This window comes from Lissotriton helveticus, chromosome 4_1, assembly GCF_964261635.1.
Source record: "Lissotriton helveticus chromosome 4_1, aLisHel1.1, whole genome shotgun sequence".
Lineage (NCBI taxonomy): Eukaryota > Metazoa > Chordata > Amphibia > Caudata > Salamandridae > Lissotriton > Lissotriton helveticus.
This window is the reverse complement of record NC_136063.1, coordinates 1406658812-1406682549: the sequence shown is the minus strand read 5'-3', so window position 1 is coordinate 1406682549 and position 23738 is coordinate 1406658812. Positions and strand designations below refer to the sequence as shown.

General features: G+C 47.8%; 1 protein-coding gene across 2 annotated transcripts in view; it reads left to right on the top strand.

Annotated features, from left to right (window-relative positions):
* Positions 1-23738, top strand: part of C4_1H5orf22 (chromosome 4_1 C5orf22 homolog) — a 571451-nt gene that overhangs the window by 233215 nt on the left and 314498 nt on the right. The gene's annotated exons all lie outside the window — the stretch shown is intronic.

The window sequence follows — 23738 nt, the reverse complement described above, 5'->3', positions numbered from 1 at the left end:
ATTACTATAGCGCTCTCCCCAACTCTGTGTCTTGTGATTGGGTTTATTTTTCAATTAGTGGCATGTTCTCCCTTTTTGCTGCTGTCATGCTCCAGCCCCTGGAAGGCCTCTGGGGTACCTATGCCCTTGGTACCAAAGGTACCATATACTAGGGGCTCACAAGGTAACTCAGTAAACAATCTGGTATGTACCTAATGTACATGGAATCAATTTTAGAGAGAGAACAGCTAGGCTGTGGGCCTGATTAGCAGGGCCACAGCCAGATTAAAGTCGAAAAACCAGTGAAACACAACAAAAAGTGGGGTAACCATAGGACTCAGACCCTACTCTCCTACACAACCCCCCCCAAACGCAGGGGCATTAACCTAACCTTGACCAGTTGAATCTTCATGTTCAAAGTGGAAATATCTGGAGAGTTCATCTGCATTGGCATGGTTACTCCCAGGTCAATGTTCCACTGTATAGTCCATCCCCTGTAGGGAAATGGACCACCTGAGCAGTTTGGGATTTTCACCCTTCATCTGTGTTAGCCATAAGAGGGGCCTATGGTCTGTCTAAACTGTGAAGTGAGTGCCAAACAAGTATGGCCTCAGCTTCTTCAGAGCCCAAACCACAGCAAAGGCCTCCCTCTCAATAGCTGACCAACATTTCTCTCTAGGGGTCAGCCTTCTGCTAATAAAAGCTATTAGCTGGTCCTGACCTTCATAATTCAATTGGGATAGTACAGCCCCTATCCCCAACTCAATTGCATCTGTTTGGACAATGAATTCTTTGGAGTAGTTAGGACTTTGCAGAATTTGTGCAGTACACATGGCCTGCTTCAGGTCATCAAATGCCTTTTGACAGCTGACTGTCCACTGAACTTTCTTAGGCATTCTTTTAGAAGTTGAGTCATTCAGGGGTGTCACAATGGATCCCTACCCTTGACAAATCTCCTATAGTATCCAGTCAGGCCCAAGAAAGCTCTGACCTGAGTCTGGGTGGTTGGAGCAACCCAGTCCATTATGGTCTGGATTTTGCTCTGCAATGGTGGAACCTGGCCTCCACCTACAAGGTGGCCCATGTACACAACCGGACTCTGCCCTATCTGGCACTTAGTAGCCTTGATAGTTAGGCCTGCTTTTTGCGTTGTCGCCAAAACATTTTTCAGGTGGATCAGGTGATCTTCCCAGGTGGAGCTAAAGACAGCAATATCATCAAGATAAGCTGCACTATAGGCTTTCAGACCTGTTAAGACTTTATTCACCAACCTTTGAAATGTGGCAGGTACATTTTTCAGACCAAATGGCATTACCACAAATTGATAATGTCCACTAGGGGTTGAAAATGCTGTATTTGGCTTTGCATCATCAGCTAGTGTGATCTGCCAGTAGCCAGCTGTTAGATCAAAGGTGCTCAGAAATGTGGCAGAGGCCAACATATCTATGAGCTCATCTGCTCTAGGAATTGGATGGGCATCAGTCCTAGTGACTGCATTGAGACCTCTATAGTCTACACAAAACCTCATTTCTCTCTTACCACCTTGGGTGTGAGGTTTGGGTAGTAGGACTACTGGACTAGCCGAAGGGCTATCTGAAGGTTCAATTACTCCCAGATCCAACATTTTCTGGACTTCTGTCCTGATACAGTCCCTGACATGATCAGGTGGCCTGTAAATCTTATTTATAACAGGCAGACTGTCCCCAGTGTCCACTTCATGAGTGCACCAGGTAGTCTGACTTGAAGTCAGTGAAAACATATGTCTAAACTGCTGTAGAACTTGTCTGCAGTCAGTTTGCTGCTGTTCCGTGAGGCTGCCTGCCAAGGCTACTCCATCAACTGATCCATCATCAGGGTTCTGAGAGAGCAGGTCTGGGAGAGGGTCCCTCTCTGCCTCCTGTCCTTCATCAGTAGCCATGAGCAAGCCCATGTCTGCCCTGTCAACATATGGTTTCAATCTGCCCCTATGGGGGCACCTGGGTGTTCCAAGATCTACCAAATAGGTAACCTCTCCCTACTGTTCAACAATAGTGTGAGGTCCACTCTACTTGTCTTGGAGAGCTGCTGGGGCCACAGTCTCCAACACCCACACTTTCTGACCTGGCTGGTAAACAGTCAGTACAGCTTTTTGGTCATGCCAGGCTTTCTGTAATTCCTGGCTAGCCTCAAGGTTTTTGGATGCCTTTTTCATGTGCTCAGCCATCCTGGAGCGGAGACCATGTACATAGTCCACATTATCCTGTTAACAGGGTGCCCAAACAGAAGTTCAAATGGGCTGTAGCCAACCCCCTTCTGAGGAACCTCCCTGTATGCAAACAAAAGGCAGGGTAGTAGGATATCCCATCTCCACCTGAGCTTTTCTGGGAGACCCTTAATCATACCCTTTAAGGTCTTGTTGTACCTTTCAACTAGACCATTGCACTGTGGATGATAGGGTGTGGTGAACTTGTAGTTCACTCCACACTCCTTCCACATTGCAGTCAAGTAGCTAGACATAAAGTTTGCACCTCTCTCAGATGCTACCTCCTTAGGGAAACCCACTCTTGAGAACACTCCCAAAAGGGCTCTTGCCACAACAGGTGCTGTAGTGGTCCTAAGGGGAATTGCCTCTGGGTACCTGGTGGCATGATCCACTACTACCAAGATGAATCTGTGCCCAGATGCAGTTGGGGGATCCATTGGTCCAACAATGTCAATCCCTATACGTTCAAAGGGAAACCCCACCACAGGTAGTGGTATCAGGGGGGCCTTTGTAATGCCACCTGCTTTGCCACCGGCTTGGCAGGTTACACAGGGGCGACAAAACTCCTTGGTGTCTTTAGACATGTGGGGCCAGTGAAAGTGAGGGACAATTCTGTCCCAAGTCTTGTTCTGGCCCAGGTGTCCTGCTATGGGAATATCATGGGCTAGTGTCAATAGGAAGCCCCTGAATGCCAAAGATATGACCAACCTCCTGGCTGCACCAGGCTTGGGGTCTCTGCTCTCTGAATACAGGAGTCCATCATCCCAATAGATTTTACGGGGTACCATTAGCATTCCCAGCAGCCTCAGCAGCAGCTTGCTTTCTGAGGGGTTCAAGTAAAGGACGGGTCAACTGCGCTTGACTCAGATTTGCCCTGGAAGGGCCCCCCGTCCCCAGAAACTCAACCTGATCAGGCTCAAGCTCTTCTGGGACAGTTCCTCCTCCGGGCTCACAATCGGCTTCCTCTGAAGGCTGATCCACACTCTGAGCAGGGGGAAGGCCCTGCCTTAACCCTACTACTCCTTTTCTTGGTAGGCAACTGGTCCATTATTCCAGAATCCAGTGCCTGACCAGTGTTAGACTTTCTGACCTGTGACATAGTCACTGCAAGGACATGTGCTGAGATTCCTAACATTTCTGCATGGGTCCTAAACTCCACTTCAGACCAGGCTGAAGTTTCTAGGTCATTTCCAAGCAAGAATTCAACAGGGAGGTCTGCTCTTATCATAACCTTCTTAAGGCCAGTTACCCCTCCCCAGGAGAAATTAACAACTGCCAGACTATGAGTGGTCTTGACATTGCTGCATTGATCACTTGGTAAGTCTCTCCAAGTATGACTTGTCCAGGGTCCACAAAGTCTGGTGTCACCATTGTGACAATTGCCCCTGTGTCCCTGTAGGCCTCAGCCTTTTCTCAATAATTAAAGGTGTTTGTGTGTACTTGCCCGGATTACTGGGACTCACATAGGACTTCATGTCCATGCCTCCATCACAGACCAAAACAGCTTGAGTTGGCACTCTGACTAGGCCGGAGTCCATCTCAGATCCCAGGGTTAGCCCTACTACACCCTTCTGCTGGGAACCACCATTTGTAGCAGTACTAGGGGGAACAGTTGCCTTAGGGGCAATGGTGACTGGAGCTGTCTCCTTTTTGGTGCAATCACTAGTCCAGTGCCTATTATTCTTACAAACTTTGCACCATGGTTTCTTTGGACCTTCTTTCTTTTTTGATTTGGGACCCCCACCATTAGAAGCTTTTTGGGGACCTTGTGAAGACTTCTGGTCTTTACCCTTCTCCAAACCCTTTTGGTTTTGCTTCTTTTGGTCACCACCATGGTTCTGTACCTTCTGCTTCACCCTGGTTCTGACCCATTTGTCTGCCTTCTTTCCCAATTCTTGGGGAGAGGTCAGATCAGAGTCTACCAGGTGCTGATGCTGGTTTTGACAGTTATTAAGAATTTGTTATCTCATGATCAGATTATACAATCCTGTATAATCACACACTTTACTGCCCAACAACCAGCCCTCCAGAGCCTTAGTAGCACAATCTACAAAGTCAACCCAGTCCTGAGTCTGTGCCTTCTGGGTGTCTCTGAACTGTGTCTTGTACTGTTCAGTGGTTAAGCCAAACCCATCTATCAGAGCACTTTTCATGACTTTGTAATCATCAGCATCCCCTTCTCTTACAGTGAGGAGCTTATTTCTACCTTTGTCTACAAAGGAGAGCCACAAGATTGATGCCCACTGCTCCTGGGTACCTTCTGTACTTTGCAGGCCCTTTCCACTGCAGTAACCCATTTGTGGATGTCATCACCAGTCTGATAGGGAGGGACAATCTTGCTTAAGTTTCTATGGTCATAAGACCTATCCCTACCACTAGGGAAATTGCTGCCACCATGGGGCTCTAGCCCCATCTTTTGTCTTGCTCTTTCCAGAGCTAGGGTTTCCTTTTCTAAGGCTACTCTTTGTCTCCTTACTCTCAGTTGGGCTTCTTCCATCCACACCTGATGCCCCCTCTTTGAGGTTGCCCTTCTATTAGAAGAGGCAGAGGACCCTATAGATGTGCCAGAGTGATTAGATTCCACTGAAGGTGATCTTGGTCTTCTGGGCACACCACCAACTCTTCCTGGGGGATAAAGAGAGGGCCATTTAGGCCTTCCTCATCTCCAGGCAGAACTGGATTCTCCAGGTCTAATTCATTGTAAACTTCCTGGTCAGCATCAGAGTCTGTATCCTGTGGGATTGGACCACTAGGATCTTCCTCATCTGCTGCTCCCAACCCACTGCCTTCCCTTCCAGGCTCTGAAGCCCTCTTCAGGTCATCTAACAGTAGTACCTCTCTGAGGTGTTGGATGTTGGCACCTTTGCCAGTCTTCAGTTGTCTAGCTGTACACAGAGCCCTTAACTCAGAGAAAGGGAATGTGTCATACTTAGATGTCTGCAAATTACTGACATCTGGTAAGGACACACTCGGTCCTGCTACTGAAGTCATAACTAGTGAGGTGTGGTGTATGCACTACCTACTCTAGTTGGTTTGCTACTAATTCTCTTGAGTTGTGGTGAGGGTGTGCTAGGCCCTTACCACTCACAGCCTCTCAGGTTATTAGAGGTCGACCTGGTCGGGATTAGCCCATTAAGGTCTGTGTGGACCAGTCGCTGCATTTGCAGCAGAAGCCTAGTTGCTAGCACCTTGCTAAGTATTTTAAAGTCGAGATTCAGCATTGACAGCGGACGAAAGTCCGCCGTAGACGACAAATCTGATTTGGATTTGGGCAGTGGGACCACCAGTGTTTCTCTAGTGGAGACAGGGAGATGGTCCGCATTTAGTGCAGCTGTGTACATTTTCTCAAGTTGTGTGGCCAAAATATCTACATAGTTTAAAAATAATTCGGGCGAGAGGCCCTCCGGCCCTGGCGTTTTTCCTCTGCCCATTTCCTTAATTACTGCGCTGACTTCCTGTGTGGTGATCGCCATTTCCAGGCTTTACCTTGAGACCTGATCTAGCCTTAGTAATCCCAGTCCCTTTAGGTATGCCGCCATCTTTCCTACCTGCACCTCTCCAGTTCTGCCTTATAATTTAACATAGAAGTCTCTAAATAAGTTATTTATAAATTTCGGTGGAAAAGTTATCTGTCCTTCAGGGGCTGAAACATTAGGAATCGGAACCCCCTGCCTTCCGGTCGAGTTAGCCAGGCTAGTAATTTCCCCACTTTTCCTCCTTCTACGTGCTGTCTCTCCTTGTATGTTCAGACATCTAGTAGTCTCAACCATTCCCAGGTTTCATTGTATTTGCTCTTTACATCCGACATGTTTCTTGGCCTCCACTCCCAATTTCCCTCTCTAGTGTCAATATTTGGGTTTCCAAAGACCTGCGTTCTTGATTAATCTCCCTTCTGACACCCACTGTTTGACCCATGTATTGTCCCCTCACCACCACATTAAAGGTGTCCCATTCTACCAGGGGGGAGCTTGCAGCTCCTTGGTTCATTTCAAAATAAGATGATATTGCACCTGACAACAGCTGTCTAAAACAGTCATCTTTGAGTAAGTTGGGGGTCTAATCGCCATAGTGGAATGGGGGCTCTTTCAGGAGGTGGAGCAAATCTTAGAAGGAGAGGGCTGTGATCTGATATGGAACACTCTAGATACTCTTCCCTCATCAGCGTGGTTGCCAATTGACTGGAGCAGAAAAACATATCTAGTCTGCCGTGCAGGCCGTATAGTGGTGAATAAAATGAGTATTCCCTTTCCTGTGTGTTGTGTAGCCTCCAAATGCCCAAAAGTTCCCACCCTGAAGTCCATTACCGTAGGCCCTTAGCTGTCGAGGCAGCCATAGTACCCCGGGGGTGGATCTATCCATTTCCAAGTAAAATACGCAGTTAAAGTCAACCCCCCCCCCAAGGATCAGGTCGCTAGATGCCATTTCCGACAGTGGTTTAGAGAGTTGCAACATAAAGGGAATTTGATCTTGGTTTGGGGTGTAAATGTTACCCAACGCTACCTCTCTCCCCTTCAATCTGCCCTTCACTAGAAAACGAATCGCCCCACTGGATTAACAATCTTACGTGTTGCGTTAAAGGGGTACCAGGTTTGACCCACACCAGTGCCCCTCTACCATAAGCTGAGTATGTTGTTGCAAACAACTGACATCGCCATCTACGTTTGAGTCTAGCAACTTTCTCCTTCGTAAGATGGATTTCCTGAAGCATCACTATTTGCATGCCTCTGTGTTGTATATAATTAAGGATACTATAACGTTTAGAGGGAGAAATCATAAATCCGAATATTCCAAATTAGCAGTTTAAACTCTTCAACTACATTGTGGTTGTTAGCCATATTCTGTGTCACACGACCTCTCCCTCTTTCCTCCCCCGACACCAAGGCCTTACTTTTGTTGTGTATAGTGGACTCCATAGTGTAAAACAACAAACCCAACATTACAACTCCCCATCCTCCGAGCGGTCTAGCAAAGGGCAGCTGCCCAAACCTGTAAATAAACATCACTTTACCACAAGCGAGTAGACTTTGGAACTCCCTTCCCTTGCTCTTAGGTCTATTCCTCTTCTGTTTCCATTCGGAAAGGCTCTTGAGACCTGACTTTTCTCTGCCTAGCATTTATCTGGATTTCTCTTTCTCTCTTTTTTTTCCCATCCCTCTTCGGGACGGTAGGACAGCGCCTTGATGCCCTAGGATAAATGTTGCGCTTTACAAATCAAATCAGTTAGAACTCCGCCTTCAGTTCCTCTGACGGTTCACTCTGGTTTTGGGGCAGTCAAGTAACTTTGGAAGGGCGTTGGTTCCGTCTGGTTGCCCATACTAGGCAAGGGCTGACCTGTGCCCACCCCAGGGGAACATTTTGAACAGTTTCATCAGGTCTCAGATGTGCCTCACAGCCTGTTGTCTATCTTTTAAAGACATTAAATGATTTTATCAGCTGTTTGTGGGGTGACTCTCGGTAAGTCTGATTCATTCTGTGTTGTCCTCCGAGTCCATGGATTGTGCTAGGTGTTCTGATGAAGAATCCATTGTTTTGTCTGATTTTTGAGGTGACATCCGCCATGCCACTGCCTGTAGTGCCGCTTCCCTTGTTGTGTCTGGGTGGTTGTGGGCTTCTGCAGTGCGTTAAATTTCTTGGGGCGGCGTTGTCTGTTTCTTGCTATGCGTTTCTCTCCTCCGGGGCCCGCTTGTGGCTTGGGTAGAGGTGTGCCTTTTTTCTTAAGCTTCTAGCCAGGTCCCTGTCTCCTCAGCTGAGTTACAGAAATGCTTAGTGCCGTCCTGGATAATCCTGAGGTTCGAGGCATGTAGGCTGCTAAATTCATATCTATAGCATAGATCGCCGCCTAGTGTTGGGTCCGGATGATTGCACATTGTTGTCCTGGAAGAGTCTTCGAAGTATCACGAGATAGGTGGCTCCTCCCCTGGACTACAGTGCGCATGGGCATCGACTCCATCCCCAGATTGTTTTTTTCCGCCATTGGGTTCGGATGTGATTTCGACGTCTCCTGTTCGGAATCGTGATAGAACTTTTTCAAGGCCAAAAGGCCTTCTTTGCAACGTCGGTATTGTTCGCGTTCGGTCCCGTATATCTTCCGGCTCATGGAGTCGGATATCCGGGGAGTCGTGTGACTCTTCGGTGGTCGGGGCCTGGTCGACGCAGCAAGACTCCGACGACATGGAACGGAGTCCGTTCAAGAAATGTCCCGTGTGTGGATCCAAGTACGCACACATTGACGTCCATCCTGTGTGCAACAAGTGCCTGTCGCCGGACCACGACGAGGCCAACTGTATGGCCTGTTCGAGATTTCGATCGAAGAAGACGATCAAGCTTCGGCGCGTGGCGCGCCTTGAGGCCCAGCGATCGGCTCCGGCACCAGTGGACATCTTTGACAACCCCGAGGCAGACGAGCAAGTACGTCACCTGCAGATTTCCCCTACACCGGTGGAGGTTGAGTCCGACTACGGAGCGGACGTCCACAGTCCAGACATTGAGGAAATCGTCGAGAAGGTAGGGGACGATGACGAAGCATATGGGGCCATGGAAGATAGCTCGGAGGATGAGCTATGCCCTGTTCGTACTCTTACAAAGGCTCAGGTCACGGGATCGCCACGCGGCCTTACCCACGACCTTACACCTCAATCCACGGCCCCGCCTTCTGGCCCGGCTACAGAGACCACCGCGGAGCCGCCATTGTTGAAATCGAAACCGAAACTGAAACCCTCGGGATCGACGAAAACAAAGATGGCCGACACGCCATCGAAACCGAAGACGTCTGCTCCACCATCGACGCCGTCGTCTTCGGGGGCCTCCAAGCCGATGAAAGCTGTCGACCAGGCGAAGGTGCCAAAGGTGGTCAAGGAGCCAAGCTCGAAGAAGGCCGTCGAGCCGGTGTCCACCAAAGCGGACAAACCGACGTCCAAGAAGGCTGTCGAGCCTACATCGGGGCAGTCTGTCGCGCCGACGACCAAGGGGCCCGTAAAGGCAAAGTCAGTGAAGGGCGCAGAGCCAAGGTCTGGGGTCGTCACTCCTAAAGGAAAACCTGTCGATCCGAAGCCGTCGGCATCGACGTCTGCACCCGTGGACAGTGATCGAAGCGCACCGGTCAAGGGTGCTCCTGTGCCTCGGCCAGACAAACACAAGCCATCCACGCTCGGGTCTTCCCCTGGGGGCGGACCAAGGACATCGGTCGGGTCGACGAAACTATCCGCTTCCTTTACGAAGCAGGTCTCGGACTCCCTCAAGCGCCTTAAGGACAAGGCTTTGGCATCGGAACCGAAGACTCCTTCCGCACCAAAGCCGGCGGACCCACCGAAAACCACCTCGGCGCCGATCCACTACACGTTGCCGCCTAAGGTGGCGCCGAAGGCCTTTGCACCACGGTCGGTGCCCAAGGACACTGTGTCGAAGTCAACTCACCCGGCTGGGACTTTGGGTCATCGACACCCTTTAGTTGAAGAACGGTCGGAGCATTTCATCGATGCCGACACCGGGAAACTCACGCTATACAAGAGGAAAATAACTTCACAGCCTTTGGAGTCGTTTACAATTCCTCTGAAACGAAAGAAGCCTGCACCTGAAACACCAGTTCTGGTTGAGCAGATTCTTCCACAGCCCAGGAGGAGTGCAACACCTTCACCCACATACTCTGATGGGGATGATGGAGAGCAGGATGAGGAGTACAATTTTCCTGCACATACAGAGCCTGCTGAGCAGCAGGACTCCTGGATGGACACAGGTGATCAAGGGGACCAGCAGACAATCCAGGATCCTCAGGTTTATAACGTCAAGCCGTCTCCCACTGAAGATTCTGCGGCATTTAATGCCTTGATTGAAAGGGCAGCTACAAACCATAAAGTGGAAATGCATGCTGACCCCGTGGAGGTGGACTTCCTTTTTGACACTTTCTCTACTGCTGAAAAAACTGTCAAGACTCTCCCAATGTTAAAAGGGGTCCTTAAGCATGCGGCAGACATTTTCAAAGAACCCACGAGATCAAGGGTTGTCAACCCACGAATTGAGAAGAAATACAGACCGGCACCTGGCGACCCGACCTACATAAGGGGCCAGTTGCCTTTGGACTCTTTGGTGGTCTCTAATGCCCGCAAGAGGGCAAACTCCCAAACCACGGGTGAAGCTCCTCCCCCAGACAAAGAGTCGAAAGTGCTGGAGGCATCTGGGAAGAGGGTAGCAGCTCAGGCGGCCAACATCTGGCGCATCTCAAACACGCAGGCTCTGTTGGCCAGATACGATAGGGCACACTATGACACCCTAGAGAAGCTGTTACAACACCTTCCAGACCAGTTTAAAGAGGGAGCTGAAATGCTTATCCAGGAGGGGAAGCTCATCTCCAACGCTGCTATAAAGTGTGCGCTAGATGTTGCGGACACAGCAGCGAGAGCGATCAACACTAGTGTGATGTTGAGGCGTCAGGCATGGCTCCGCATCTCAGGATTCAAGCCAGAGATACAGACTACTATCCTCAACCAGCCCGTTAATCCAGACAGGTTATTTGGTCCAGAGGTGGACACCACCCTGGAGAAGATCAAGAAAGATACCGAGACTGCCAAGTCCATGGGGGCTCTCCAGTCACAACAATTTAGAGGGAACACTTTTCGTCGCTCAGGCAATCGAGGTGTTAACAGAGGGAACATGTCGCAGCAGACGCCATTCAATAAAGGTGGTGCGCAATCCTCCTACAGCAAGCAGGGCAGAGGTGGATACAGAGGAAACAGTGCCAAAGGTAGAGGCAGAGGCAACAACAGTTCACGTTCCTCTGCCGCCAACAAACAGTGAATCCCTGTCACTGCCCCCCGACCATCCAACACCTGTCGGGGGGAGACTCCAACAGTTCCTGCCAGTCTGGAAGTCCATCACCACAGACAGGTGGGTCAGGAAACTTATCCAGTTCGGCTATTGTTTGGAGCTGACCTCCACTCCACCAAACATACCCCCAAAACACCGTCCTATGTCAGCAGAGCACTTGCACTTATTGCAGCAGGAGGTTCTAGTGATGCTGCAAAAAGGCGCAATAGAGCTCGTGCCAGTGGAGGAAGAAGGCACAGGGGTTTATTCCCTGTACTTCTTAATCCCCAAAAAGGACGGCTCACTCAGGCCGATTCTAGACCTACGCCCCTTGAACCAGTACATTTTTTCAGAACACTTCCACATGTTGACACTGCAGCAGGTTCTTCCCTTGTTACAACTGGGAGACTTCCTCGCAACCTTGGACCTCAAGGATGCTTACTTTAACATACCACTCCACCCATCCCACAGAAAGTACCTCCGGTTCACCATCCAAAACCGGCATTACCAGTTCAAAGTACTCCCCTTCGGAGTGACCACTGCTCCCAGAGTGTTCATGAAATGTCTGGCGACAGTGGCGGCCCACCTCCGGAGACAAAGTATACATGTCTACCCTTATCTGGACGACTGGCTCGTTCAGGCAAGGTCAGCCCAGCAGTGCGCCGCAGATATGTCCCACACCATTCACCTCCTTCACAGTCTGGGATTTTCACTGAACTACCCGAAGTCGCACCTTCAGCCGGCCCATGTGCGGCAGTAGTTGGGCGCGACGATCAATACTCTGGCTGCCACAGCTCAGCCAAACCCAGCGAGGATCAACAACATCCAGTCGCTGATCCAAAAGTTTAGACCGCAACACTCACTCCCAGCGAGAGTGTTCATGCAGTTGATAGGCATGATGGCCTCCTGCATCTTCATAGTCCCGCACGCCAGGTTGCATATGCGTCCGCTCCAAGAATGCTTAGCGCATCAGTGGACTCAGGCTCAAGGACAGTTGAACGACCTAGTGTTGGTGACGGGTCGGGCATACAGCTCTCTGCATTGGTGGAATCCACACAACCTTTGCAAGGGCCGACCGTTCCAAGAGCCTGTGCCACAGATTACACTGACAACGGACGCATCTCTCCAGGGGTGGGGGGCTCATGTGCTCCACTACACAGTGCAGGGACTATGGACGACGCAACAAAAGAAGATGCACATCAACTACTTAGAACTGATGGCAATCTTCATGGCTCTCAAGTCCTTCAAAGTACATCTGTGCAACAAAGTCGTGTTGATCCGGACGGACAACATGACCGCCATGTACTACATTCAAAAGCAGGGAGGTACGCACTCTCCACAGTTGTCTCATCTGGCTCAGAGCATGTGGAAGTGGGCCATTCAGAGGAACATCTTCCTCATGGCGGAACACCTCCCGGGCGCGGACAATCAGATGGCGGATCTGCTCAGCAGGTACAGCCACCAGATGCACGAATGGGAGTTACATCCATCAGTACTCCGCCCGTACTTCCAGCAGTGGGGTTATCCAGAGATAGACCTGTTTGCCACGGAGGAAAACGCAAAATGCCAAAGCTTTGCCGCCAGGTTCCCTCACCCACTATCGCAGGGCAATGCGATATGGATGAACTGGTCAGGCAGATTTGCTTACGCTTTTCCCCCAGCGCCTCTCATTCCGCTGGTGGCAAGAAAGCTAAAGCAACACTCGCTGACGCTCATCCTAGTTGCTCCAACGTGGGCGCGACAACCATGGTACACCACGTTCCTCGAACTCGCCGTAGTGCCGCATCAAAGACTGCCCCTCACACCCCGGCTCTTAGAACCGTGGCGACATTCAGCATCCAGATCCGCAGCAGCTCAATCTGGCGATCTGGCTCCTGAAGTCTTAGAGTTTGGCTACCTTAATTTGCCCCCTGAATGCATGGACATCATCCGGGAGGCAAGGAAGCCCACTACCAGAGCTTGCTATGCAGCCAAATGGAAGCGGTTTGTCATCTACTGTACAGAGCACGCTATCAACCCGCTCGATGCATCCATTCCTAATATCATCTGCTATTTGTTGCATCTTTACAAATGCAATCTAGCATACGCTTCCATTCGGATACACTTATCCGCCATAGCGGCTTATCTCCAAAACAGGCAGCATCTCTCTGTCTTCAGGGTGCCTGCCATTAAAGCATTCCTGGAAGGGCTGAAGCGGGTCATCCCTCCCAGGACCCCGCCAGCTCCTGTGTGGAACCTCAATGTGGTACTCACCAGATTGATGGGTCCCTCGTTTGAACCTCTGCATTCCTGTGAGCTTCAGTTCCTCACATGGAAAGTGGCTGTTCTCATTGCCATCACGTCTCTAAGACGTGTTAGTGAGCTACAGGCGCTCACGATTCAAGAGCCATTTATACAAATTCATTTAAACAGGGTGGTGCTGCGCACTAACCCCAAATTTCTCCCAAAAGTGGTGTCGCAGTTTCATGTCAATCAAACCATCGAACTGCCTGCATTCTTTCCAAACCCAGAAACGGTAGCAGAAAGGATGCTCCATACGCTTGATGTCAAAAGAGCGCTTATGTACTATATTGACAGAACACAACCTTTTAGAAAGACACAGCAACTCTTCGTTGCCTTCGCAGCCCAGCATAAAGGCAACCCCATTTCCAAGGAATAGCCAGGTGGATTGTTAAGTGTATTCAGATTTGCTATCAGAAAGCTAAGCGCACTTTAACGGTCCCCCCCAGGGCACACTCCACACGCAAGTTGGGGGCCTCCATGGCATTCCTGGGTAACATTCCTTTGGAAGACATTTGTAGGGCAGCCACATGGTCTACACCACATACGTTTACCAAACATTACTGTGTAGATGTGCATTCCAAACAGCAGGCAGCTGTAGGACAGGCTGTTCTTAAAACACTTTTTCAGACTTCTGCAGCTGGCACGGGCGGCCGCCGTTAATGGAGGGACTGCTATGTATTCTATGCTATAGATATAAATTTAGCAGCCCACATGCCTCGAACTGAATATGCTACTTACCAGTATGCATCTGTTCTTGGCATGTAGGGCTGCTAACATTCATATCGCCCGTAGCGGCTGCAGACTTTTCTTGCATTTATTCTCTAGCATGGCCATCACTTACACTGTTAAACTCCATCTTTGCCACAATGGCTAAAAACAATCTGGGGATGGAGTCGATGCCCATGCGCACTGTAGTCCAGGGGAGGAGCCACCTATCTCGTGATACTTCGAAGACTCTTCCAGGACAACAATGTGCAATCATCCGGACCCAACACTAGGCGGCGATCTATGCTATAGATATGAATGTTAGCAGCCCTACATGCCAAGAACAGATGCATACTGGTAAGTAGCATATTCATTTCACTGGAAATACCAATGTGTACTGCAAGCCTGCTTCCCTGAGGTCCTTCTTGGCCTCTATGAATGATTCGCCTGCACTCTGGATGTAAAATCTGGAAACAATAATAGTTTGCTATTTTCATAATGTATGGGCTGCACGCTCGTGCTTGCTGTAAGATAGCGTCCCTGTAGTGTAGAAGTTTGCAACCACAGGCCGGGGAGGGGGCCTCCCCTGAGCAGGAGCACGCCCAGGGACTCGGTGCACCCTCTATAGAGCGAAGAATTTAGATAGGTAGTCGGTGGAATTTCTTCTCTCATCCATTTCTCTAGGAACACAACATGTCCGTGCCCTCTGTGCCTTCTGGGTTGCCCACGATCCTGATATTGTTTTTTCTATTTCACTCTTCAGCCCGCCGCTCCAGATTCATCCCTCTTGAGGCTAGGTCATCCGGAGGCGAGGCTCCCAGTTTGTGTTCTAGTTATAAGTTCAGTGACTTTGTTTTAGAATTCTTTGACCCTGCCGGCCAACTTACGGTGCACTGCCTGCACCAATCTGAGTCCCTCGGACACTGCCCTTATGTCTTGCTGCAGTGCCGTGTTTGTGTCTTCTATTGCTGCTAGTACCTTGTCTAACTGGAGGTGCAAAGATGTTTTGTTGTCCACAGGCTCTCCACTAGGTGGGTAGTGGGGAGGGTTTGCATGTGTTGGTCTGAGTGTTCCCGGCTTTGCTCTTCGGTCGCAGCATCTTGGCCTCCTTTATCGTGGACCCTCCTGGGTGAGAGCTCTTGCCCAGGGATCTGTGCTTCCTTCAATCAGCGTCTCACTGCCCCCGATGCCTGTTTCTGAGCCTAAGAGTACACAGTAGTTCTCAAGCACCGCTTCCGGATGACGCTAGGCCGGTGCTTCCCGCTCGAGTCTGGCTCTGATTACTTGTATAGGGCCCAGGATTAATTTTCTCCCCCTTCTTTCTACCTTTATCACTGCGATCTCCTCATGGGGCAACGCTCTCCAGGCCTTCGCCTTCTTGCTTTCGGATTGCCTCAGCTCTGCGCCATTCTGATTTGGTCCGAGTGAGGCCTCTCGGGTGCCCCCTCCCTCCTACTGCGGCTCCGATGTCTCAGGGCCTGCCGCCCGTGTCCTGCACAAGTCACGTTTCTCCAGAACCCTCTAGTGCAGGGAGCTCTCTTCCTCGAGTTTCCCACTGCCGATGTGTTATTAATTAATTTCCACACCTTGAGTGGGCTGCAGCACCGCCCTGTGTCAGATAAATGCAGGATTTCTGTAGGACCCGGACGGAGCTTCGCTATTATGTGATCGCCATATTGGTGCTCCCGGCCACGCCCACGCACCCGGTTTCTGTGCATGGATCATCGAAAACGGAGCAAAACCACAGAGTCCACACTACCCACTACCTGACCAGCAGTGGCAGATATGCAGTCACAGATACAGGAACTGCAGAACACGGTGGCTACCCTAGAAGCTAAGGCTGATGATGAAAGGCTGCTCCAGGTGCAATAACGTGCATATTACAGGCCTACCAGAGGGAATAGAGGGCCCTAGTGTAGAGCTATGTTTTGTAGACTGGCTGGCAAACACGGTCTTGGGGAGGAAGATGTGCACTTCTTCTACGTGGAATTAGCGCACGGGGTGCCTGCCAGCAGGCCTCTTCCTGGGGCACCCCCAGACCGAAGGTGGCCCGTCTGTTAAACTACCAACTGTCGTGATAGAGATCACATCCTGCAAGTCTCTAGGAGCCGGGGCCCATGGCAGGTGCGCAATGGGACTGTGCATATATTTCTGGACTATACGCAGGAGGTTGAAAGACGCCAGGAACCCTTTCAGGATGTTAAGAGACAGCTTCAGCAGCTTTACATAAAGTACTCTCTTATGTTTCATGCTAAACTGCGAATATTGGAACTCCAGAAAGATTGTCTTCTTCACTTTGCCATTTTAGTCCTGCAATTTACTTGAGAGTGAGAAAGGGTTAGCGATGGACGGCGTCCCGGGGATCAGAGACGGTATGAGCAACAGAAAGCTTGTTGCTGGCCTGCAGAGCTATGAGGGGTAAATCATCACAGGCAGCTAAGGAACGAGCACAGGTGTTGGCGGAATTCGAGTAGCATGGGCAGGCAAAGGTGGCTTCACTCCAATCTACTCGGGCTGCGCTTTACCCATAAACAATGTATGAGGCAGAGCTGGAGCTGTGGACGGGCCGGACATTATCTTGGTGACCTTGGACCAAATCATATAATGTGAACTGTATGATGTCCTTTGCTTGTTGGGCACAGCATGGTCTGGCCTGCGGCAGGGCTGGCAGGGAAACGGGATGTGCATAATCTCTGGCTCATGGATAGACACAGGGCATAATGTACATATGTGGACACCGGGGTGGCACACTTTACTCACACACTTGATAGGGCTAGGCCTGCCCCTTGCTACTGTGACGGACCTACTGGTCACCTCTAAAGTAAGGGGTTATTTTTGTTTCTTTGATATGAATTTACTTTAAATAAATGAAAACACAAGAGGTGTTTGGCAAAACAGGAACAAGTTGGTTTAATTAAATGCAGTGACCGGGGAGAGTATCATTAGAATATGAGGAAAGTCTCTGGGTGTACAAAGTTTTGTCTGGTTTTTTTTTTTTTTTTATTTCAAATCGTTTTTATTGAAGTAAGAAAACAAAGCAAAAGACATTACATTAAATCTTCCATCAAAAGTGAATTATTACAGATGTTGTCAGACTAATACAGAAACTATAAATGATAAAAAAAAAAAAACAAAGAGAAGAATCACTCTTGCTTGTCACGTGGTTATCGATCAAGTTGTTAAACACTTGACGTGCGGATGAATGGGAATAGCTCTGACATATTAACTAGGATCACACCCATATAACCATGATACTATTACAAGGTCGTATTGCTTCAAGGTGGCTCATAATGGAGGGATGAATCGTCTAGCGACTTCCATAATTTCTTATTGGATGGACACCACGTAGAGGACTGTAACGCCTGATTCGTGGCACCTCTCAGGAAAGACAGCCATTCCTGCCAAATTTTAAAATTTACTTCCTTAAAACATTTCCACTTGCATAAAACAACCTTACATGCCAATGTCAACATTAAATCCAAGAGCTGGCGATCATGCTCATTTGCCAATCGCGGTTCCAACCCCCCTAAAATGACATATACAAATTCCTTCATTGGTTTTATCTTAAACACGTGATGAATGCATACAAATACTTTTTCCCAATATTCTCTCAGCAGGGGACAGTTGAATAACATGTGAGAAAGATCACCAGTCCCTGATTGGCAATTCCAGCACTCCGGGGAGTCACGTAGTTTACATTTAAATAGCTTTTCCGGAGTCCAGAACGACCTATTTATGAGCATATACTTCGTCTGGAATAGGATGGGTGATACTTTGTGGGCAAGTGCTGATTTATGAATCAATTCCCAATCCCACTCTATCCCTGTGGAGTTAGGTTCCGCTTCCCATTTCACTTCCACTGCTTTGTGAGATTTGCTGGGCAGCGGTAACAACAATTTATACACCTTGGAAACGAAGTGACCTGAGTGCATAATGCGTGGGAGATGTGTTATCAGCCACGGAGTGTAGGGTGTGAAGTTACGGCTGGTTAATGTCGCCTTGACTTTTAGAAAATGATAGAAGTCTATCGGGGCTAGGCCAAACTTCGTCTGTAGGCTTGAGAACGGGATTGGTTCGCTGTTGTCATACAAGTCTCCGGCCAGGTTAATACCTTTTTCGGACCATGACTCCCAGAAGAGTTCCACACCCGTGTGTTTAAGGTAGGGGTTTTTCCATAATGACATGCATGATGATTTAGAGAATGTCAATTTGGTTTTATGCGTTTGGTCAAGTCTAAGTAGGGCCCTTCTGGTATTTAACAATATGTATCTGGAGTGAGGTAGGTGCGACAGATCCATGGTGATTAAAGACTCAAGCGGAGCCTTGCCTACTATTGATCTCTCAATGTTAATCCACACAGGAGTGTAAGTTGGTGATTTTATTAACCATTGAGCACCTTGCTTACAAAGAAAGGCTGTCTGGTAGTTCCTGAACGATGGCAGACCCAGGCCACCTTTATCTTTTGCCAGTTGCAGTTTCTTTAGAGATATCCTGGCTTTCTTGCCCCGCCACAGGAAGTTACCAAACAGCTGGTCTATTTTTAAGACAAAATTATTAGAGAACGTCATAGGGAGCATACTGGCCAGGTAGTTAACTAAGGGTGTTGACATCATTTTGAGAGTTTCAGCCCTGCCCCACCAAGAGAGAAATTTTGGAGACCAACTTTCTAGAAGAGTAGATATTTTTTTCAAAGTCGATTCTTCATTTATTTTTAGAGTGGAGACCAAATCCTTATCGAAGTCCAACCCCAGGTACTTAAAGCATTTGGGCTGCCATGTAAGACCAGAATCCCCCAAGATCCCCTTGTCCCCTATATTGTTGAGCAGCTTGACCTCCGTCTTGTCTTTATTGAGCTTGTAGCCCGAAACCCTCGAAAATTCTTCAATGTCTGACATGAGTGCAGACACTGCCTCATCCGCCCTTTCAGACAAGACAAGCACATCATCTGCATATGCTGTCAATTTAACCGTGCAGTCTCCAAAGGGTATACCTGCAATTTTAGGATCTTCCCTTATATGATATAAGAACGGTTCAATCGCCAACAAAAATAACGAGGGTGATAACGGGCACCCCTGCCTCGTGCCTTGCTTTAAGCAAAAGGAGGATGAGAACGAACCACCCGCCCTTACTCGCGCCGAGGGGCAGCAATAAAGTGACATCACTAGCCGTGTGAATGTTTCCCCCAAATTAAATTTATTGAGGACTGCTTTGAGAAAGACCCAATCAACCTTATCGAAGGCTTTTTCGGCATCTAAGGTTATTGCCACTGTAGGGGTGCCTAGAAGTTTAGATTTCTCTAGCACATGCGCCAAAATCCGTGTGTTATCACTGGACAACCTATGCTTTAGGAAGCCCGCCTGAGATGGATGGACTAGTTGTGGGAGCACCTTTTGAAGACGTGCGGAGAGTATCATTGCTAGAATCTTACAGTCAATATTAATTAGTGAAATTGGCCTGTAGTTTTTTGGGAGCGATGGATCTTTCCCTTCCTTCGGGAGCACTGCAATTGTTGCCTCCGCCAGAGTGCCTTTCACTTCACCAGAGCTATTTATTTCTTGGAATAGGTTTAGCAACGGCCCAGTTAACATAGTTGGAAATGTTTTATAGAATTTTGCTGTAAAGCCATCTGGGCCTGGTGCCTTCCCTGATTTCAGTTTTTTAATCGCACTTTCTACTTCTTCAGCACTAATTGGGCCATTTAGACTAACCTGGTCTTCAGCGGTCAACCTTGGAAGGTCACACTCGTCCAAATAATTCTTAATTTTATCTTCCTCCACCTTTGTATTTTTTGCGTATAGGTCCTCATAGAACACCCTAAATACCTCAGCTATCTTATCTGGATCAGAATGTGAGTTCCCTGAGGCGTCCTTAAGGATGTTAATACAGTTTTTTTGTACTTTAAATTTCAAATATGAAGCTAGACTCTTTCCTGCTTTATTGGATTCACAAATCTTAAACCTCTTCCCTTTGTCCAGCCAAACTCCAGCCCTTTCACTTATTAACTTATTGTGTTCATATTTCTTATTTGCCAGAGCATAAAGAGTCATGTTGTCTCTTAACCTTAGATGTTTACTTTCAAGATCTCCAATTTCACTTTCAAGTGATTCTAGTTTCGCGTTATAATTTTTATTCATGGCAGACCTAATCTTGATACATACACCCCGTATTGTACTTTTCATAGCATCCCACCTAGTAAGATCAGATGTGTCCCCCTCCCTATTAATTTGCAGGTAAGAGACAATGGCAGCTTGTATCGTAGATCTGTGTTGAGCATCGCTTAATATCTCATCATTCAGGCGCCAAGACGTCTGCCGGGGAGATGATTTGGCATTTGTAATGGACAGGGAAATACAAGAATGATCCGACATCACACGAGGCTCTATGCTGGTAGATTCTATTCTGGGTACCCCGTTCTGTGTTATGAGGATGTAGTCAATCCTGGAATATGAATCATGCGGTGTAGAATAAAAGGTATAATCCCTCCCTGTGGGATTCTGGAGCCTCCACGCATCCACTAAATGAAAGCGTTCACACAGATTAATGAAGGCTCTATGGGATTTGTTTGGTTTGAAAGGGCAGTGGGAGTCCCTATCTAGCGTTGCGTCTTTTGGAAGATTAAAGTCACCACCCACTATATGAACAGCGCTATCTGGGATATTTTCCATATGTTTATTTAAGTCCTCCCAAAACTTGAGGTCACTTGTGTTAGGAGCATATATGTTCGTAACATAAAACTCCGTATTTTCTTTGCTTAGTTTTGCCGTAACCCACCTCCCGTCTGAGCTAGCCTCATGAGACAAAACCTCCACCTTTGATCTCTTCGCGACAAGAATCAACACCCCATTCTTTTTGTGTACAGATTCTGCACCCACAACCTCGTTGTAAAACTTGTTCCTCAAGTGGTAAAACAGCTTAGCTTCCAGTTTCGTCTCTTGTAACAATACAATATCGCCTTTCAATCTGCGCACATAATCTAAGATTTTTTGTCTTTTGATAGGCTGGTTCAGACCTTTAACATTGAGTGACAATATCTTCATCTTGTCCATATTACATACTCCCATCGGAGTATTCACAGCGTTATGTGTGAACAGTTAAAGAATGCTTCATATGGAGAAAAACGTACATCACACTTGACCAATTACAAAATGTTGGTCTTCCATCTCCCTGAGACTTCGAGAGGACATATGAGTGAACACAGAGGCTATAACCCACATCACCATCAAGTGTCAGTGCAGTAGTGAAAATGCAAGCAAGAAGAAGAAAAAGAAAGAGAAAAAGAAAAAGAATAAGAATCGAACATAAAAGACAAGTAACACATACCCGAACCCCCAATCCCCTCGACCCCCCACCCTTCCCACCCCACCTGTATTTTGTAGGCATGGCGATTGGAGAGAGAGTGCAGTGCAGCCTCCCCGTGCCTAAACATATCCATATTCTTTGGAGCATTCAAGACTATTAACATTTACTCAAAACTTGTGAGTTGTTCTAACTATCACAACTATCACGACTAACACAACTATAATAAATCATGTACCAAGTAACCTTGCACGTATGAGGAAATGCAAAGACTGCAAGATAAGAGATAAACGAAACAAGGCATTACCTTCATTAGACTGAGTGTCAGGACCCACATTAGTACCATTAATACCAGCTGGTAACATTATAAAACTAAGTTGTGAGGTATGCGAAAACGCATTACACGTATAAGCGAAATAGCTTATGGTCGAAGAGTACAAATGTTTAAACATGGATACCACAGTCAGCACCTTAAACAAAATAGCTCATGGTCGAAGAATACAAATGTTTAAACATGGATATCATATTCAGCACCTTAAACCTGGGCCCTAACCTGGGCCCTCAAAGTATCCTGAAAAATGTATATAAATGTATAGAATGTGTATAATACGGATACATATACGGAAATACAAACTCCGAATCAGAAAGTCTTCAACTTTGGCCATAATCCTTATTTCCAAAGTACCAAATTCGTGTGACATAATAGCTGAACATATTCACTTGCTCTGCTTAACAACTAGGAAATGAAAACCATTGGAGAATGCGTGTAGCAGGATACCCTTCATTTATAACCTGAGGCTGAAGCCTGGTCAGCGGGGCTTTCATGATTATTCGTCTCCATGTCTAAGTCCTCAGGGCCATCCAGCATACGTTTCAATTTCAGTGGATCTGAAAAAATGTGTGGAGAGCCCTGAATAATCACTCGATACCTTGCCGGACCAATGAATCCATATTGGAAGCCCCTTTTCTTCAGTTGCGGTCGAAGCGCCAAGAATGCCTTCCTGACTTCCACCGTCTCTTTACTGTAGTCTTGAGATATATAAACCTTAGCAGACTTCCACAGAATGTGATTGTTTTTACGCATGAAGGTAAGAATCTGTTCTACATGCTGGTACCGGAGTGGTTTGCAAACAATAGCTCTGGGACCCTTTTGATCCTTTGAGATCCTGGCCGGGACTCTGTGGGCTCTATCAAATTCTAGTGGGTGTACAAACGTCATGTTTGTAGCTTGGGTAAACCAGGACTCAAGAAAAGCCACGCAGCTCCCCAGTTGATCCTCTGAACCTTCCGGAATTCCAAAAATGCGTAGGTTCCCCCTTCGATTACGGTCCTCCAATTCAGCGAGTTTCCGTGTTGTTTGATCCGCTGCTATACACAAGCGTTTAACTGCGTTGCAGGTCTTCACTTCCATATCCTCAAGTTTGCTAATCCTCGTTTCCGCCTCTAAAAGTTTTGCATTGGTATCGCGGTTATCTTGTCTGATTGCTGCCACTTCTTCTTTTGTCGCCTTCGCCAGATCCCTGACTTCATCAAGTCTGCTAAGTATTAAATCTATTGGATCCGGGTTATCCTTCCTCCCTTTGCCAGGTGAGGGTAGATCAGACTTAAGTCTCTTTAGACTTTTTGCTAGCTCTTTGTCTGACATGTCTATTCGTGATGTAGACTGACTGATGTAGACTGACTGATCGTGGACAGTGATTCACCTGATTTGTGCCTGACCGCCGTGACGCACTTTCTTGTTCAGGCTCCGGAGAATTTTCTATTTGTTCCTATCTGTTCCCCAGATGACCATTGAGAGAGCTGAGATAGCCAGGAACCGGCAATCAATGAAGCTGACCGTTAGTTTTATCAAGTCAAACACTGTGCTGAAGGCGCCATTCTTAACTCAGGATGAAAGTTTGCGTCACCATTTGGAGTATACCATAGCTTAAAATACTCAATATGTGTGGAATGGAACTCTCACTCAATCGCATTACAGTGACACAGCGTGTGGTAGGCGCACTCTCCGATCATACATTCAGAATCTTCACTTTTTTCAGTCTTTACCAGTCTTTACCAGCTTCTGCCCATTATAAAACAACAACTACTAATCATACCTTCATGTTGCGCCTGCACCCAACCATCATAGCATATGGGATTGTGGCAGCCCTGGTGACTTAGCAGTGTCAAGGTAATTGGGATGATTTGGGAACATGCCAGACCTCGCATATAAGATCAATATCAATCCTCAGGGGCCAAAATCATCCCAGAAAGCACATTTCCATTTATCATCAAGTTACCGATTTTAATGTTATTAGTGAAGCCAATGGTCAGACGTTTTTCAGGCACAATCGTTTTTAATTCCTTAATCCCAGTGGAAACGCTCATATCATGTGGGTAAAGTCAGTCTGTGGACCTGCAGTACTTAAAATATGCGTTACTCCGCCATTTTGTA